The sequence below is a fragment of the Nycticebus coucang genome, chromosome 3, assembly GCF_027406575.1.
Source record: "Nycticebus coucang isolate mNycCou1 chromosome 3, mNycCou1.pri, whole genome shotgun sequence".
NCBI classification, from domain to species: Eukaryota; Metazoa; Chordata; class Mammalia; order Primates; family Lorisidae; genus Nycticebus; species Nycticebus coucang.
In genome coordinates, this window is record NC_069782.1 from 122,960,519 (window position 1) to 122,970,383 (window position 9,865).

At 41.0% G+C, this 9,865-nt stretch overlaps 1 protein-coding gene and 1 pseudogene across 3 annotated transcripts in view; both read right to left on the bottom strand.

The window, feature by feature from the left end:
* Window positions 1-732, bottom strand: part of LOC128580632 (protein FRA10AC1) — a 41,092-nt gene extending 40,360 nt beyond the window's left edge. The window contains exons 1-2 of one of the 3 annotated variants that reach the window (XM_053582742.1): window positions 568-732; window positions 381-451 (exon numbers count right to left, since the gene is read on the bottom strand). The gene's annotated coding sequence lies outside the window, so the exon portion shown is untranslated. The other 2 variants (XM_053582743.1, XM_053582744.1) reach the window with 2 other exon arrangements.
* Window positions 733-8,889: 8,157 nt separating this feature from the next.
* LOC128581108 (U6 snRNA-associated Sm-like protein LSm3) lies at window positions 8,890-9,243 on the bottom strand (annotated as a pseudogene).
* Between the last annotated feature and the right edge of the window lie 622 nt (window positions 9,244-9,865).

Sequence of the window (9,865 nt, forward strand, 5' to 3'; positions counted from 1 at the left end):
TAAAAAAATAAAAATATATACTGGGATCCGTCCACCAGAATTCAAAGCTTGGCTTTGCACTTTTCACCTGTTTTTCTTTGGGCCTGTTCCTCAACCTCTTCGAGCCTCAGTTTCCCTATTTATTAACAGAAAATGAGGCTTGTAAGATTACTGGCCTCACAGGAGTGGAGGTTTAATGAGTTACATCTAAAGAGTTTCCTAACAGTGTTTGGTACATTACAGCCCTGTGAATGTTTACTCATCACCATCATGATGCTATTCCCTTCCCCCGGGCACTACTCGCCTTGGCACCCCACTCTCCCATTTCTTTTTTCTCTGGCTGCCTCATCCATCCCTTACCTATCTTAATTCAATGACTGAACTAAAAAGCTCTCACTCACTTCAGGCTACGAATCAACTGACAAGAGACGACAGAAACTCGAGAAACGGACACGCTGGGTGTCTCTGGAATCTGTTATCGAAAAAAAAAAAAAAATGATCATCAACTAGTAGTATATGAGGAGGAAGTTTCCAGCTCCTTCTCCCCGACGCCAAATACACCCCTGGCCCTCTTCACACATTCCTTCCCTTCTTCCCTGCTCTGCCAAGTTCGTCCCCGAGTCGTCGCTTCCTCCTTTCAGGTAGCTGCAGCGACGACCGACGGCCTGAGCGAGCCGCTGCAGGGCCAGCCGGGTTCGCCCCGGCCGCGCAACCTCCGCACCACCGCCACCGCCCGCTCCACGCCTCTCCCTACGGATCCCGGCTGGGCGCTGCTTCCGGTCCGACTCGGCTGCGTGTCTCACCTAAATGCCACCGTCTCCGGGAGCACCGACCTTGTGCTACAGTCAGAACAGCTCCCGCAAACAAGGACGGGAGAGAAAAGGCCCGGAAGGGTGGCACAGGCTTCCTGCTTTTGCCAAATCGTAACCCCCCGTTTCCCCTGAGTCTCTTTGCTTCCCCCCATCCGGGAATGCAGCAACTAATGCCGTATGGTACAGATTGCTGCTCAGATCACGCCCGTAATTTGAAAATATATTTTGTTTTTTGTTTTAGAAACCCCCCTGCCTATCACCTGCCGTCTCTCTCTAGTAACCTAGTAACGCCTCCTCGGAGCATCCGCGCGGAGCACCGCAGCCTCAGAGCAGCCTTCTCCCCCAAACCCCAAGTAAAACGGTTCTCATAATTAGAACAAAAATAACTTTCCATCGTTTCACCACCCACACGTTAGATACCGTTCCAAAAGCAGTGTCGATGGCAGAAGAGCTCATTGAATTTGTGAGGAAGAAAGATTAGGGAAGAGAGATTTCACAGGGTCGCGGATTCTCTGCTGACAAACGACCTGGCACATGTGAAAAGGTATCCAAAATAGAATCTTAAAAAAAAAAAAAAAAAAAAGGCAGGAAAAGTTATTTTGAGCTCCGCAGGTTCTTCCTGTACTTTGCAAGCTCTTCTATATCACGACGCCCCACTTTGCTTTCCAGTCTAGTTACACGTCCCTGGTGTGAGCTGCTATTCGTCTCTGCTTCCTCTTCAGATCCCACACGGTGCCTTGTAAATCACAAGCGCTAATTAAATATTTGTGGAATTGAACTGGCACGCTTATAGCTTTTACAGCGGGCCTTTTTTAGAGACAATCTTGGCACTAAATGCACGCTCATTTTACATCTTTTGCCTTAAAAAGTAGAAAATATCCTTATCAGTTCAAGGGGCTTTCTATATCGGAGAGTAAATTTTAGATACATCCTGTTTTACCCAATGCAGTGAATATGTTCTTGAAAAGATGTAAGGTAAGTTAAATTGTTGTCAATTCAGTTATTCCAAAATGCAGATTATACTTCAATGACAACATTTGCTCCAAAAAAATAAAGCAATAAGAAACCTTACAATGTGACATTATATTATCTTGAATTCTTTTGTCAAGCAGTTCCTTTTTTTGGTAAATAAATAAAACACACCTGTACTTTTTATTCAATTTCCTTTCTAACAATATTTGACATTTATTAACATTTTTCTGCTGTTCCTAGTATTCATTTTACTCTTTTTTGGTCCGGCTGTGATTTTAGCCCCATTTTACAGATGAAGAAAAGAGGCACAGATCCTAAAGTTATAAACCCTGTCAGGATCTAAAACTGGGTGGTAATTGTCTCTCTACAACACCCAGTTCTCTCTCTTTCTCGTTCTCAATCTTGGAGTTTCTCCCTTTCTCACTCTTTTATCTCCCCTTAGGGATTGTGTGGGAAGTAGCTTCTGCTTCCAACATTTCTAAGAATTTCAGATCTGTTGCTACCAATCCATTCAGGCAAAGATTTCCATTTTTCACTTTGAGGTAGCAGTTATTGAAAAAGAGTAAATAGAAAATATATGCTAGGAATAGATCAGATGATCTGAACTAAAACCAGTTTAATAAAAGATAGAAAACCCACCTGATCAGAAAATCTGAAGCTAGCAGTTATCGCTCAATGATAGTAAAAACCACACACTGTCTTGGTCATTAGGGTTACAGATATGTAAAAGCCCCTCCCGGCCCTGAAGGCTGACTAGTAAGAAAGGCTATATAGAATAACAATAACAATATATACTAGCATATGCCAAGTGTCTGGTAAACGGCATGAACCCGTGGTTCCCAATTTGTGAAATATATTATTATTTCAGTGGATATAAAACATTAAATGTATTGAGATAACAGGGAGAGGAATGAAGTCAGTTGCTCCCTTTGATCTTTCTGACCTTTTGGTCATGTCAGGCTGGTTTATATAGATAGAGGGAAACCCCCTTCTAATGCTTCCTGATCTCCAATGGCCTTTAATGAAAAGTATTCTTTATATTATACCAAATAGTCATATTTGGGGATGAAATTTCCTTTGCTTCTTCAACACCAATGCTGTGTAACTCAAATAAAGCAACAAAATACTATGATATGTATGTGGGAAGGTGAGGGAAGTTGTGTTATGTTGGTGTTAATAACACCAAGTAATATTTCTAAGATAAACTATGAATGTATATTCTGCTAATTCTCTATGTCTTTAAGCAGATTAAAATTTCCAAAAATATACATATATATATATCATTAATCCACTAAATGGCATATTACCATTATATGATAAATATACCAATATATCTCATTAAACATGCTCTTCATATCACATGAGGCTGATAATTCTCTATGGTAAGCTGATGCCTACGGTCCCAGCCTTGAATGTGGGGATGTAGTAACCATAGAAGTAATGCTAAGGGCCGGGCATCATGGCTCATGTCTGTAATCCAAGGACATCGAGAGGCCAAGTGGGAGGATCACTTGAGACCAGAAGTTCAAGATCAGTGTAGGCAGCTTAGTAAGACCTTGTCTCTACAAAAAAAAAAAAAAAAGTAATGCTAAGAGACTTCTGAGGCTGTTGCAGAAGGTGATAGAACTTCTGCCTGAGTCTTTCTGTCTCTCCTTCCACAGCTAACACAGAGTGGAACCAGAGGCAAGCAATCTTCCCTGAGCCTCACCCAGATTACAGATTCATAAGCAAAATAACAACATTGTTTAAAGTCACTAATTTGGGGATGGTTATATACCAGGAGATAACCAGAACCACCTGCTATCTTACTTAATCCCACAACATTTAATGAGACCTCAGCCATACTAGACCTTTTTTGTTTCCTCAGTGTACGTACCTCTTTAAATTTACCATTCACTCTACCTGAAATGGTTTTTCCCTCCCTCTCTGCCTCTGTAACTCCTCCTTATCTTTCAAACCTCATGTTAGGTGAAGGAAAAGACTTTCACGACCACCTCTCCCACCAACTAAGTAGGATTGTCTGTAATACACATGTGTTACTTTGGGAAGCACTTAGCTATGTAGACTGTATAAATAATACTAATTTAGTCCATGTCTATCTCCCTCCCTGGGCATAAGCTCCACAAGAGCAGGGGCCATGCCTCTCTTTTTCGATGTTGAATCTCCAGTGCTCAGCACAGCACCAAGCACAAAATAGTTGCTTAAAATATTCATTGAACAAATGAATGAAGTACTACTATTATGACCATTTTACAGATAAGAAAATAGATTTAAAGAAATTAAATAACTGTCCCAAAGTCATGAAAGCAAATGGTGCCACAGATACAGTTAATTAAAAAGCTCTTGCTACTGACCACTATCCATATATATTGCCTTTTAATAAGGCCATGGCAGGTTTTTTTATTGCTATTTGTTTGCTTTTTTGAGACAGGGTCTCACTCTGTCATCCTAGTTAGAGGGCAGTGGCATCATCATAACTCCCTGCAACCTGAAACTCCTGGGTTCAAGTGATCCTCCTGTCTCAGACTCCTGGGTAGCTGGGACTACAGGTGTGCACCATTGTGCCTGGCCAATATTTGTGTTTTTTGAAGACATGGGGATCTTGCTCTTGCTCACTCTAGTCTCAAACTCCTGGTTTCAAGTGATTCTCCCACCACAGCAGTTTTCGATACATGCAAAGATTAAGAACTATTTTTATGAAAAAAATGCTCCAGACAAATTGAGACAGTTGATGAATTTTAAAACAAAATGATGCAGGTAAAATGCTTAGCATGATGCCTAGTTCATAGCAAGTAGGTATTAAAATGCTACTTGAGAAAAGAATCAGATTATAGGCATTTTTTCATGAGAATAAGTTTAACATTAACTGCTTCTAGAACACAGTCCAGAAACAGATCAAGACGTATGTACTCCCATGATTAATATCATAGGATTAATTTGGTCTTTTCAACAAATAATGCTGGGTCAACTGAATAAAACAGCTAAAGAAATTAATCTTAATTTCTACATTATGTCATATACAAAAGTCAATTTCTTTTCTTTCTTTTTTTTTTTTTTTTTTTTTTTTTTGGTTTTTGGCCGGGGCTAGGTTTGAACCCGCCACCTCTGGCGTATGGGACCGGTGCCCTACTCCTTGAGCCACAGGCGCCACCCAAAAGTCAATTTCTAGGAAAATATTTCATAGCATTTTGTGATAACTTCCTTAGGGCAAGAAAAAAAATTTTAATAGGACACACAAAAAGCTAACCATGAAGAAAAAAATTAGATTCTGTTTATTTAAAAAAAAATTAAGAAAATGAAAAGTGGTAGACAATCTCTGCAATATGTATAGCCAACAAATTATCAGAATAATACAAATCTTTCGAAATTATTACATAAAAGACAGAAACCCAACAGAAAAATTAGTGAAAAAAAAATTTTTTTTTTTTTTTTGTAGAGACAGAGTCTCACTGTACCGCCCTGGGGTAGAGTGCCGTGGCGTCACATGGCTCACAGCAACCTCTAACTCTTGGGCTTACACGATTCTCTTGCCTCAGCCTCCCAAGCAGCTGGGACTATAGGTGCCCGCCACAACGCCCGGCTAAATTAGTGAAAAATTTGACCAGAGAATTCACAAAAGCAGAGATCCAGCCAGGCACATGGTGCACACTTGTAATTCCAGCTAGTAGGGAGGCTGAACTGGAGTATAGCTGCAGTCTAGTGTGATCGTGCCTGTGAATAGCCAGCCATAGCACTCCAGCCTGGGTGACAGCAGTAGCCCATGGAAAAAAAAAAAAACAGGAATGGAAAGGAAGACAGAAAAGATGTCCAAATGGCCAATGCACTTGAAACAAAATGCTCATCTTTACTAATTATAGGTCAAAATGCAAATTAAGTACACAATGCACACCACAACATACCCACCAAAATGGCTAAATGGAAAAGAAAGATCTAGTGTTGGTGAAGAAGTAGATGCCTGTAACTATTATATACTGACTATGATTGTGTACATTGATAAAAAGAATATATCAGAGGGTGGATAGATGGAATTTCCTGGGAACTCAGAAATTATGCCCCATAAATGCTTACACACGGAAAGACAAATATCCTGTAGGCACCAAGTCGGAGGCCCACAGGGGCTCTGTAAATGCTGAGAAAGACACTAGTCAGCATCTGAAGGACTGAAAGTGCCCAGGCCTTGAACACTTGGCAAGGTCAGCCTGAACTTCCTGTACATTTATGAACCCAGATCTGGAAGAAGGCAGCTCCATAACCTTCATACTAAAGTTCAGTCCTTGAATAGAGACACGCAGCCTAATAGCTGTCTGCTGCAAGTTGGCCAAAAAGTCAGTCACCTTCTTGTGTAAATGCCTGGAAGAGATATTTACACAATGCCAGGGAAGTTGCACTGCACAAATCCTGTGCTTGGAATAGCCATTGGGAAACTAAGTGAGGGAGAGCAGTATACCAATTAGCCAAATGAATTGATTGTCAATGTTAAGCCTGCTCCCCTGAGGGAAGAATAGAGACAGGATGTCTATTAACCCCCCCTTTGAGGCAGTCCTATATAAGGAGCCTTGTGATGAAGAGATAGGGAGTCACTCACCTTGTCAGATGAGATGAGAAGCAGAAACCAGCAACACTAAGTCTCAGGAAACTGACGTGCTTATTTTCTGTCATATAATATCCGCGGGTATAAAGATTCAAGCTTCACTTGTGCAAAGTGAAAAGATCCACTATAATAAAGGGTGATTCGGTGCTATTTCCCTGGATCATTCCTCAGTGCCTGGCTGGAAAAGACGGAATGCTTTAAAAAAAAGACGGAATGCTTTACCTTCAAGGTTCACCTTGGAGGTCTGAGGTCAGTGATAAGAACAGGCCCACAGGCTATGGAGCTCCAGGGAGGGTCCCCTAATCCTAAGAGAAGGGAAACTAGGGAAAGGCTTTGGAGACAGAGGACTTCACGTTTGTGTTCAAAAAGCTTAAGCCACAGCGTTTAACTCTGTGTTCCAAAATGTGCTTGACTCTGCCCCCAAAGGAGAAGGGGGCATGGGACCACTCAGTCCCTCTCTCTATATAAGGATAAGCAAGTACCCAGCAGGAGTTGACCAGATTACATGTTTCACAATTTAGCAGCCTTAAGTTGACCATGCAGAAAGCAGGTTGGTATGATCAATTAAAATGTCCAATGAAGTGTATTTAGGTATCATTGTCATTATCACATGGTCAGGTGATTTGACATAAATAATAAGAAAGTTTCCTAAATGATGTCTTAATTAACACATTCTCTGAAACTAAAATCATTTTGACTAGTTGTCTTGTTATCGAAGGTGACAACTGGTAGTGGGAAAAAAGAAATACTTAAACCCCCACAGAAAACATAAATGACTGAATAGGTTTAGGGGGATAGCAGTGAATAAAGATGGAGTTTGCACCCCTCCTCACTTTGTATAAAAGTAACAGCACTCAATGTAATACTTATGCTCATAAATAGAAATTTTAATTTTTTTTTCTGCTCAGGGCAGGGCTTTTTTTTTAGGGGGGGGGATTCATTGAAGGATTCAAAGAATGAGGTTTCACTGCTTGAATTTGTTAGGTAAAGTCCCTCTTAACATAAAAAGAAGTTTTTACAGTTTTTGGCCAGGGCCGGGTTTGAACCTGCCACCATCTGTCTATGGGGCTGGCACCTACTGCTTTGAGCCACAGGCGCTGCCAAAAAGAACTTTTTAGATGACACATTTTATTGTCAATAATTTTGTTAAATAGTGTAAGAGCATACAATAGAAATACAGGCCAGAATTGCTAGAGCAATACATTTTTCAAGAGAAGTTGGAAATCTGGATTTTTAGATTTAATATCTTTTAATATTTTTTTGAAGACAAAATCTCACTTTGTTGCCTAGGTTAGAGGGCTCTGGCGTCATAGCTCACAGCAACCTCAGTTCTTGGGCTCAAGCGATACTCTTGCCTCAGCCTCCCAAGTAGTTGCGACTATAGGTGCCCACCACAATCCCTGGCTATTTTATTTTTCTATTTTTAGTAGAGATGGGGTCCTTAAGGTCCTTGGCAGGAATATCTATGCTGGCTGAGAACACCTGAGTGTCACCCTGAGGGTGGGTGGAATTCACATCCCGTGGCATTTTACCTGAGCCCTTTGCTCCTGGGAAACGGTGAAGGGTAAAGAAATCCTGCTTCCTCTCTGTCCCCCTATTTTTTTGTGTGTTCTGAAAAACAGCCCACTGCAAAGAACTACTCTTTCTTATATGACTTAGGTAAGACTCACAGATGTTCCTTGTTTAACCTATGGCAGGCTAGATACAGACCCAACAAATTCCCATTCCTTGCCTAATAAATGATAAGCGGAACTGCTTGTCCCCACTAATCAATTGAACAAAATGCTCGTTGACTAAACTATGGTATGGATGGCTTCTCTCCTTCCTCCAAAATCCCGGGCTTCCACTCACACTCAGCCTGAGTCAGCACACAGCCCCTCCTGAGATGAGGCTGGCCTCCTGGAAAGACAATCTCTGGCCTACAGTCCCATCCGGCTACACTTCCATCCCATTTCCTCACACATGGCTCTTTCTAGCTTTGTCGTCTTCTTTCTGTAAGAGAGAACCCCTTTTTGCCTAACTCTTGAGACACTTAGGGATCTCGTGGCCACAGTGTTCTCCATGTTGCAATATCTACTCCCCCCATTGCAAGGTTCCTCCCCCTCTTGCAATGATCATTTTCAGTAACAGTCTCTCCTTACTAAGTGTAGATTTGCCTTTCCTAAATTTCAAATTAATGTGCAGGTACGTATGATTAGGTTACATAGTTTGCATTTGTAAGATTAAAGTCCAAGTTGTAGCTGTGTCCTTCACCCAGGAAATGTGCCATATACCCATGCATTGTACCTGTTGGCTGGGAGCTTTCCAAACATCTTCCCCCACCTGACTTGAATTTATTATTTTTTTATTTTATTGAAAAAAGTTCTGACCTTGGTGATCACATTTATTGGAAATGTTGGAGAAAAATAAAAATGACATTTAGCTTTAGGAGTTATGAGTTATCTATAAATTAACTCATTTCAAGAGTGGAAGAATCCTTGGTCATTTCTTAATATAGAAATGTATGCAGGTTTCTCTTTTGAATGTCTTTCGCATTTAATGCGACACTTGGACAATGTCTCCTTGATGATAAATTCTTTGTATCAGCCAACTGAATGGAGGGGCAACCAGGACAACGCCATCTCCTCGCACAAAAAGCATTGGAATATTCCATTTTGTTGATTTATATAACTCTTCATGTGTTTCTTCATCAATTTCTATAGTAGTCACAGTTTCTTCCACATCTCCCAATATCATATTTAAATGTTGATCATAAGCATGTAATCTGCCCCAAAGCTCTTGGTCATTTCTCATTTTCACATAAATTCACTCATCCACGCTGAGCCTGATAGGATCCAGAGGCTCCTCTACAGTGTTGGTAGTTTGTTGCTGGTCCATGTCGTCCGCCATGTTTCAAACCCTGCGCTTTTCCCCCTTATTTTATTTCTTTTGAGAGAGAGTCGCCCTGGGTAGAGTGCTAGGTATCACAACTCACAGCAACCTCAAACTCTTGGGCTTAAGTGATTCTCTTGCCTCAGCATCCCAAGTAGCTGGGACTGCAGGCACCCGCCACAACCCCCAGCTATTTTGTTGTTGTTGTTGTTGTTGCAGTTGTCATTGTTGTTTAGCAGGCCCCGGCTGGGTTTGAACCCACCAGCCTCGGTGTATGTGGTCAGCGCCCTACCCACTGAGCTACTGGTACCACCCCCCACTTGAATTTAATTGAGTTTTTCTTTCGTGTGAGCCTGTAGTTATTATCTACTAGTTTCAATTTAGTACTGAGTACATGTGATGCCTTTCTACTCTTGTGATACTTCACTTAGAAGAATGTTCTCCAAATACATTTAGGTTGTTACAAAATATGCAAAATCTCCATCTTTTTTATGGCTGAATGGTATCCCATGGTGTATATATATATATATATATATATATATATATATTACAGTGTGTTAATCCATTCACGTGCTAAAGGGCACTTGTGTTGTTTCCACATCTTTGCAGTTGTGAATTGAGCTGCTATAAAGTGCAAATG